This window comes from Humulus lupulus, chromosome 6 (genome assembly GCF_963169125.1).
Source record: "Humulus lupulus chromosome 6, drHumLupu1.1, whole genome shotgun sequence".
In the NCBI taxonomy this organism is placed as follows: domain Eukaryota; kingdom Viridiplantae; phylum Streptophyta; class Magnoliopsida; order Rosales; family Cannabaceae; genus Humulus; species Humulus lupulus.
Window position 1 is genome coordinate 179721503 of NC_084798.1, and position 9922 is coordinate 179731424.

Genomic DNA, 9922 nt, shown 5'->3' on the forward strand with positions numbered 1-9922 from the left:
ACATGGGTTCAACACTTGTTTAATTTTCCTGGTCTGTTTGTATTAGAATCAATCAAGAAGGTTTGAGCTTGAATATTGAAAGCTCGGAGGGGAAGACCTCGATAAGGATACTTAATCAGATCGATGGGAAGTCGATCTGGCAAGCTCATGATGATTTGCTGATCTTGAAGATATGTAAGTCGAACATGTGAGATCGATGGCGAAGTGTCGACGCGGTTACTGTTTTAAAATCTCTATATCTAAGGGATTTGTTGTAATCTGTTTATAAATCCTGAATATCATGGGATTTATATGCGTATTATATATTTATATACATTTAATTATATTTATTTTTGAGATTTGAATCATAGCTCCCCGAAATGTCAGGGGAGATATTCTGTAAACCCGTCTATAAATAGATTGGATAAATTCATTTGTAGGGACACTGAAAGTTGGCACTGGGAATACTCTGTTAAATTGCTTCCAAAAAAGCTTTGAGATAATTCCATAGTTGAATAACATTGACTCATGGACTAGGTAGATTTTAACTACTGAACCACGTAAAAAATCGCGTGTTTCCTCTTTATTTTTTCTAATTTTTTGTTTAGTGCTCTTCATTTCTAAGTTGACGAAAAACGGCATCAACAATTTGGTGTTTTCATTGAAAGCCATTAAATAAGACGTTAGCATTTTTAATCAAAAAACCTCCATAGTAATCAATGGCCACCGTAAACAATCCCAGCACTGGTGGGCGATCATTGGCCCAAATAGCAGAGGAGCAAACTCCTCATACCGAAGACTATTCGTGATGACCTGGAAAGCAACCCATGGCTGACCCAGGCCCTGAAGAAAGAAGTGATTCATCCGATTCTCAGGGGCCACAAGCTCCCAGGCCTGATTAAGATCTGTACTACAATCCTGAAAGATATGTTCCTATTGTGAAACTCAAAAATTGCCAACTGCGAAAGCAGTTGGCGGAGGCGACAAAACCCAATGAGGAATTAGCCAGACAGGTTGTGGAAGTCCAGGCACATCTCTGGAGGCCTAGAGGGCGTCCTCGTGGGAGCACGGCTGCCAGGAGAGCGGAGCAAGCGCCACAGCCGAATTAGCCGAGGCCCCGAAGAAGTACCCGGACTGAGGCCACTGCCAGCTCGACTGTAGAATTACCAACAGGAATGGGTAATAATCGAGCCTTTCCAGTGGATCAGAACCCGAATCCTGAAGCTGCAAGGTACAACTCGGAGCCTGTCCGGGAAAACTCTAGGCCATCCAGGCCCACCAATGGGAGACAACTTCCATCGTCCATAAGACATCCACTGTCACCCATAAGGCACCCCTCACCAGTACAAGAGGTCCCCCGAACTGCACCACGAAGACCGTCTCGCAGTGGCAATCGGGATGGAAACCGACAGGTCAGACCTATACGAGGAAATGAAAGGGAGGCTACTCGAGAGCACAAAGCTCCTCAACCTTCAGGAAGCCAAATTTCAAGATCAAAATCTGCTGGGTTAGGGAGGCCGACATGGGATCCACCCCGTAATCATCGAGCATCACATCCAGAAAGGGATGCAAGCTAAGCAAGTAGGAGCTCAGACTACACTCGGTCTGTAAGCATTTATAATACTAAGCCTAGACATGCAGGAAATTGGGGGAATCATCCAGATTTGCGGGATCACTTGAACCATAACAGGGAGCGAGTTGATCCCTTGAACCCTGATCTGCGAGACCATCTGAATGGTCGTAAGCATTCGACACACAACCCCATGCCAAGACTAGGAGCTAGAATTTTTATTAATGAAAACCAGCCCCATCAAGTCAAGGCTCGACTCCCAGTGGATCCGGTCTAGGAAAGGATTGATCAGTTGGAAAGAGCATACATGCTCTTGTAAGACGAGCGAAGCAGAGATAAGGCTGAAGAGTCCGACGAAGAACTCGAGCCTTTTTCCCTGGATATTTCTAGCACTCCATTTCCCCAAGGATTCAGAATACCTCACACAGCACCATTCGATGAGAACTCATACCCGTGCAGTCATTTGAGCACCTTTAATACCATCATGCGAGCCAGCAATGTTGGCTACGAGTGGGACCAGCAAAAAACTAGTTTGAAAAGTTTCGGAGACACTCGATCTCATCTTGGGATCAATTAGCAAGAGAATTTAAAAAGAAATTCAAGGGTATGGTTGGCGTCAGGCCTAAAGCTTCGACCTTAACCAATGTCAGACAACAGCAAGACGAGTCACTAAAGAGTTACCTTACAAGGTTTAACCTAGAAGTGGCCCGAGCCCGAAAATTCAATGATAGTGGCCACCTGATGGTCGTTAGAGCTGGTATTTTACCAGGGAGTCCCCTTTGGGAAGATTTACAAAGAAAGCCCATTAGGTAACTAACTGAGTTCAATCGAAGGGCCCAGAGGTTTGTCAATGTAGAGGAGGCGAGGTTAGCACTGAACTTGACCTCTCAACCCATAATTTGAAGTTGATCCTATCGCGACAAGAGGAGCATAAACTCTACGCCAAGTTCAAGAAATGCGAGTTTTGGCTTTCGCAAGTGGCATTCCTCGGGCACATTATATCCAAGGACGGAGTTGCAGTAGACCCATCAAAGGTGTAGGCCGTGAAGGATTGGCCAAGACCAAAGAACGCATCTAAAGTAAGAAGCTTTCTGGGATTAGCAGGTTATTATAGGAGGTTCGTAGAGGGCTTTTCTAAAATAGCCACTCCGCTCACCAACTTGACCCGGAAACATCAAATATTCAACTGGAATGATAGATGTGAAGAAAGCTTCCAGTTGCTTAAAGACATGCTCAGCACCAGTACTCTGTGTACTGACACCCAATGACAAGTTTGTAGTTTACTGCGATGCGTCAAAGCAAGGGTTGGGTTGTGTGCTGATGCAGAATGACAAGGTGATAGCCTACGCCTCAAGGCAGCTGAAGGAGTACAAGCAACACTATCTAACTCACGATATGGAGTTGGCAGCGGTGGTCTTTGCGTTGAAATTCTGGCGCCATTATCTTTATAGAGAACGATTTGAGATTTATACAAACCCCAAGAGTTTAAAGTACTTCTTCACTCAGAAGGAGCTTAACATGAGGCAGCGCAGGTGGTTAGAGCTAGTGAAGGATTACGACTGCGAAATCCTATACCACCCGGGAAAGGAAAATGTAGTTGCCGATGCGCTAAGTAGGAATAATTATGGAAGTTTAGCAGCACTAGCTGGAATAGAAAAGCCGCTGCAGCAGGAGCTGATCAATGCCAGAATAGAAGTAGTTGTCGACAAACTGGCTAACTTGTCTATCCAGTCGAATCTGCTAGAAGATATACGGATTGGGCAAGGGCAAGACGACACACTAGTGGCACACATGGATGCAGTCAGAGAAGGCAAGGCCACAGATTTCTCAATATCTAGTCAAGGGTTATTGAGATATAAGGATTAGGTATGCGTGCCAAATGATCAAAGGATTAAGAGGATGATTCTAGAAGAAGCACACAGTACCCCGTACTCAGTTCACCCAGGGTCGACCAAGATGACTCACGACATCAAGGTAATGTATTGGTGGCCAGGGATGAAGAAAGACATAGCGGAATTTGTGTCTAGATGTTTAGTATGCCAGCAAGTGAAAGCAGAGCATCAGGGGCCTATAGGCTTATTGCAACCGCTTAGCATACCAGAATGGAAGTGGGACGATATAGTTATGGACTTCGTGAGGTTTGCCACGAACAAGTAGGCAGCATGATTCGGCTTGGGTAGTAATAGATAGACTAACCAAGTCCGCCCATTTCCTGCCTGTTAAGACTTCATACACAGCAAACCAATATGCAGACATCTATGTTCAAGAGATAGTAAGGTTGCACAGAATCCCCAAGACAATAGTGTCGGATAAAGGATTGGTGTTTACATCGAGATTTTGGGGAAGTTTACAACAAGCTATGGGTACTAAGTTAAGTCTTAGTACAGCTTTTCATCCTTAGACAGATGGTCAGTCCGAGCGTACGATACAGATTTTAGAGTATATGCTACGCGCTTATGTACTTGATTTCAGAGGATCATGGAATAAGTACTTACCGATGATAGAGTTCTCTTACAACAATTGCTACCAGTCAATGATCGGGATGGCACCATATGAATTACTTTATGGAAGAAGGTGTCGATCGCCGCTACATTGGGACGAGGTAGGAGAAAGGCAGCTTCTCGGTCCCGAAGCTGTTAGAAAAACTCAAGAAGCAGTAGTGCTAATTAGACAACGTATTCTTGCTGCTCAAAGCCGTCAGAAAAGCTATGCTGATGCCAAGCAACGCGATGTAGAATTCAAAGTCGAAGATCAAGTCTTCCTGAAGATATCTCCTATGAAATGTGTGAAGCAATTTGGAAAGAAAGGCAAGCTTAGTCCCCAATTTATAGGTCCTTTTGAGATATTGGACAAAGTGGGAGCAGTTGCATACAAATTAGCCCTACCGCCAACCCTAGCAGATAGCCACAACGTGTTCCACATCTCAATGCTACGCAAGTATGTGTCAGACCCATCTCACGTCCTCAAGTACGATACAATAGCACTCCAGAAAGACTTGAGTTACGAGGAACGACCGGTTAGCATCCTAGATAGAGGGATGAAGCAGTTACGGTCCAAGAGTATTCCGATAGTCAAAATCCTATGGAGTAATAGTTCTGATCTGGAGGCAACGTGGGAGTTGGAGGAAGACATGCGAGGCCGTTATTTGGAATTATTTGGTAAGTAAATTTCGAGGAACAAATTCTTTTTAGTAGGGGAAAATTGTAGAGTCCAAGAACTTTACTTAGCTAGTTAGATAGTAATAGTAATAGTAATAGCTAGTAGTAGTTATAGTAGGTTTATTATTGTGGATTTTGGTTCAAACTGGGACATAGTTGGACACTCGTAGTAACACTTGTAGATTTTATAAGTTTAACCTATAGTTTAAGAATATTAATTATAACCTAAGGTTTGATTAATATGACTGATTATGAAGATGATAATTATTATACTATAAGGTTTAGAGAGACCCAATAAGATAATGACATTTGTCAAGTGCATGTTTAATGAGAAATTAAGTATTTTTGAGGAATAGTTTATTAAGAGTGTGGACGCTCAATATTCCATGCCTGTAAAAGACCCAAAATACATGCTTAGGCCCATGAATGACTAAAGGTGTGGATGCTCTCCTATGGGCCATCACGGAAGATATGGCGAGGAAAGGTGCCTTTTGTAGGTCTTCATCCTGTCAAGAAGTGGGATATCATATGGACCCTCGAGCACAAGGCAAGGTGTCTCGCATAGCGAGGCTTATGGTCCTATGGCGAGGCATCCCTTTGCCTAGGGATGCTTTGGAAAATAGCATATGGCCCTATGCTTGAGCGATATCATGAAAGATAGGCGAGATGTGCCTCGCTATATGAGGTCCTTATGTCTAGGTAGATTGGTAAGGCAGGTGTGCGAGGCGCTGGCACGAGACGCCTACATATGGGGGTGCAAGGGTGTGCCTCGCGAGACGCCTGCATATGGCGCGCGAAAGATAGGCGAGATATGCCTCGCTATATGAGGTCCTTATGTCGAGGTAGATTGGTAAGGCAGGTGTGCGAGGCGCTGGCACGAGACGCCTACATATGGGGGCGCAAGGGTGTGCCTCGCGAGACGCCTGCATATGGCGCGAGAAGGTGTGCTTCGTGAGGCGCTGGCACGAGACGCCTACATATGGAGGCGCTAGCACGAGACGCCTACATATGGAGGCGCTGGCACGAGACGCCTACATATGGAGGCACTGGCACGAGACGCCTACATATGGGGGCGCAAGGGTGTGCCTTGCGAGACGCCTGCATATGGCGCGCAAGGGTGTGCTTCGCGAGGCGCTGGCACGAGACGCATACATATGGAGGCGCTGGCACAAGATGCCTACATATGGGGGCGCTGGCACGAGATGCCTACATATGGGGGCGCAAGGATATGCCTCGCGAGACGTCTGCATATGGCGCGCGAGGGTGTGCTTCGTGAGGCGCTGGCACGAGACGCCTACATATGGAGGCGCTGGCACGAGACACTTACATATGGAGGCGCTAGCACGAGACGCCTACGTATGGGGGCGCAAGGGTGTGCCTCGCGAGATGCCTGCATATGGCGCGCGAGGGTTTGCCTCGCGAGGCCTCGGTGCGAAGTGGGCCATATTCGCCAAATGGAGCATCTCCTAGCCTCGAGGGGCGGCCTCGCGTGGGGTGCATCCCATAGCCTTGCGACCTTGCATGGGGGCCTCTCCTAGCCCCGACGGCCTCGTGTGGGAGCACCTCATGACATCTCCACTAGGGGTGGCCTCGTATAGCCCCACCATGGTTAAGCCGCGAGGGCCTCACGTGATAGCATCTCGCGCCCTTCATCTCGAGAAGGCATCTCCCATGGAGATGCCTATGGAAACCCCACCGTCTAGAAGTGAAAGCCAAAGTATGATTCCGAAGGGTCATGATGGTACAATCTCGTACGGGGTACGGCTTGTAAGGCCCCGTACGTCTGACCGTGGCACTCATGCTAGTCAGGTAGTGGGGGCACTAGGAGAAAGGACATGGCCTGCATACTCCCAATCAGATGTTAGAGTCGACACCACTACCACCTGCACCACTCCTCTGACATTGGTACGGACAAATAGTGGAGACATCCTCCTGGCACCTGTCCCTGTACTGGTTGCAAGACCACAACCTCTGAAACCACTCTCCAGGCAGTGTACCTATGTACTACCTGGTCCCCTGGACCACAGTGTATCTAGGGCCATTAGAGCCCACTATATAATAAATCCCAATTCCACATGGAAGGAGGTTGGAAAATTTACTGTAGCAAGTGCTTGAGAGTGAATGAAATATTGATTTCTCCATTATTGTTCTGCCATTGTTCTTGAGTTATTACTTAAATTTCTAAGGCTTTCTTATTGACAATCTTTACTTTGCAATATTTTCCAACTTAACCTAGTTGACAAGTTCTCATTGTCAACAAAGAGTAATATTTGAAAATCCCAGAGTCTGCCAGCAGCTTTGAAATCTTTATTAGACTCAGTCAAAGCTGTTTACTCAATTCAAATTAGGCTGAAAAAGTGTAATTACGTGTATGATATTTCAGCATATGCTGATATATCGCAGCTCTAGGGGGCGATATATTGCCACACGGAGATACAAAAAACACGTAACTTCACACGACCATTTCGACGAGCCTCGGGAATATGAGCCCAGGCGATATATCGCCTATGGTAGGCGATATATCGGCTCTAGGACTGCATTTTCAAATGATTTTGAAACCGAGCTCATTTTATTCCAAAATCCTGTTGATAAGCCAGAATCTTTTTGACCGAGTCTTCAGCCTCTGCAGAACGCTTATTCAAATGTTCTTCAATTAAAAATTCATTATTTTTATTCAAGATAAATGAAGATCTTTTCATTCTTGAACTCTATAAATAGGACCTAGTACCCAGCCATTTATTTCATTCTTCAAGCTGAGTTCAGAGCCTACAAGCTGCTAGGTTTACTTTAGAGTGTTAAACACTTGGGTTGGGGTTATAAGCTTTATCATTCTAAGCTTATTAAACACTTGGGAAGTAAGGTTCATAGTGTGTTTATTGTTATCGAGGTGTAGTTTGGGTATATCAATTTCAAAGGTATTCTTACTCTTAGTTCCTTTCTGTATTGTTTCACTAGTTCTTATAGTTTTTCTCTACTCATTTCCTAACTCGCTGTTTTTATTCATGGTTAGGCGTCTAAGTTCTTTGAACTTGAGGTTCTTGTCGGTAAGTACCTTCTCGGTGGTTTAGTTCATTCTTTTTCATCTTTTTCTTTTAGAATACTCACCTCTCTATTAATGGTTTTTAGGAGTGTTCCAAAATCCTGACCTTGTTCTCACCATCCTGGTATTTTGATAAGGAAAATATGATAGTTCCTATGTGATATGTGCTGTGTTTATATAATATGCTATGATTATGCTATAGTATGATTTATATGTTGTGATATATGTATGATTTGGGGCTTATAGTTGTTATATAACAAACCCTAACACTTTTATGTTTTGGGCTTATAGTTGTTATATAGCAAACCCCAACACTTTTATGTTTTTGGGGCTTATAGTTGCTTAACTAGCAAACCTCTTTGTAGTTTGAGGCTTATAGTTGCTTAGTTAGCAAACCCCAATAGTTACCATGTGCATGGGTTAGAATTATGATATATGTGTTATAGTATATGATATATGTTCATAGTTTATGTGTACGATTATGTTTCATGCTTATAGTAGATTTTCCTTGCGGGGCATTAGGCTCATTCCTTTATGTTTTATATGTGCAGGAAAATAGTTATGGTGGTGGGAAGATTCTTGGAGGCTTGGGAATGTGTATTGAGGGAGAATGGATTCAGTGGACTGCGCGAACGATTCGAGGACGAAGTTGTTTAAGTCTTTTAATTATGATTTCTATGTATTTCTGCACTTGATTTTGTAATAAATTTATTTAAGATTTAAGTTATGTTATGTTTTATTTTCAAAACAATGGGATCCCATATCCTACTCTGAATTTTATGTTAACCTTTGTTTTACAGTTTTAATAAAGTTATGGTTATTTCATATGTATGTTTTCTTAAGATTAGTGTCTATGTATAGTAGTTTTTAATGGTCCAAGGTCTAGAATAATTGGGTCATTACACCCTTCTTGTATCATCTTTCCACTTATATGCCTAACTTTGAATTTAAACCTGGCATGATTCAACTCTTGCCAAATTTCCATGGTTTAGAAAATGAAAATCCTTATGTGCATATTAGGGAATTTGAGGAGGTGGTAGCCACTTTCTATAACCAAGCTAATATCGTGGATACTGTGCGATTGAAGTTTATTCCCTTCTCTTTGAAGGAATAGGCTAAAAGCTGGTTATACTCTCTGAGACCAAGGTCTATTGAAACATGGGATGAAATGACATCGTCATTCTTTCACAAATACTTCCCTAACCACAAGACCAATGGCTTATAAAGACAGATTTCTACCTTTTCCCAAAAAGACAATGAAACTCTCTATCAAGTTTGGGAAAGGTTTAAAGAACTATTGACTCTTTGTCCCCACCATGGCTATGAAAAATGGCGCCTAGTTAGCTATTTCTTTGAAGGCCTCACAATTCGTGAACGCAATTTTGTAGAAAGGATGTGCAATGGTGAATTCCTCCAAAAAGATCCTGAAGAGGCCTTGGAATATCTCAATGAGCTTGCAGAAAAATCTCACACTTGGACTGGTCCAAGTGCTACTGAAAGCACCAACATAAATTGACCAGCAGGAATATACCAATTGAAGGAGGAAGACAGTCTAAAAGCTCATGTAGATGCTTTAACAAAGAAACTTGAGGCCTTTAAGACAAAAGGTGGGCAAGGACTTCATATGATTGCCCTAGCAGAAACACATGAGCCATGTTTTGTGTGTGGAGGAACGGATCATTTAGCTAAGAACCGCTTATCTTTTAGTGAAATGAGGGGGGTTTATGAAGAGCAATGTAATGCCTTAGGGGCCTATAATAATCCATTATCTTATACGTACAACCCTGGTTGGAGAAACCACCCAAATTTCAGCTGGAGAGATCCCAACCAAGCACAATCTCCTGGAGGGCAATGGAGAAATGAGCACCAGTCTCAACAATCAAAAGCTCAATCTGGTCCTCAATACAATGCTCCACCTCAAAGGAGTTCTCTTGAGAACACCCTTCATTCATTCATGGAGGAGCAAGCCAAAATAAATCGTCAAATGATGAAAGAAATCAAGGAAATGAAAAGTCAATTTTCAAAACTGACTGGATCCTTAGCTAATTCTGAAAGAGGCAAACTTCCTTCTCAGCCTCAATTCAATACACAAGGGCGACATATGGCTCAAAACTCCAACTCTAACAATCAAAACGTTAAGGAGGCTAATTCCATCACAACTAGAAGTGGTAAAGC

The 9922-nt window shown here is 43.5% G+C and overlaps 1 non-coding gene across 1 annotated transcript; it reads right to left on the reverse strand.

The window, feature by feature from the left end:
• Positions 1-8962: 8962 nt before the first annotated feature.
• On the reverse strand, positions 8963-9070 carry LOC133787358 (small nucleolar RNA R71). The gene has a single exon (XR_009872385.1). It is a non-coding gene; the product is annotated as a small nucleolar RNA R71 (small nucleolar RNA).
• Between the last annotated feature and the right edge of the window lie 852 nt (positions 9071-9922).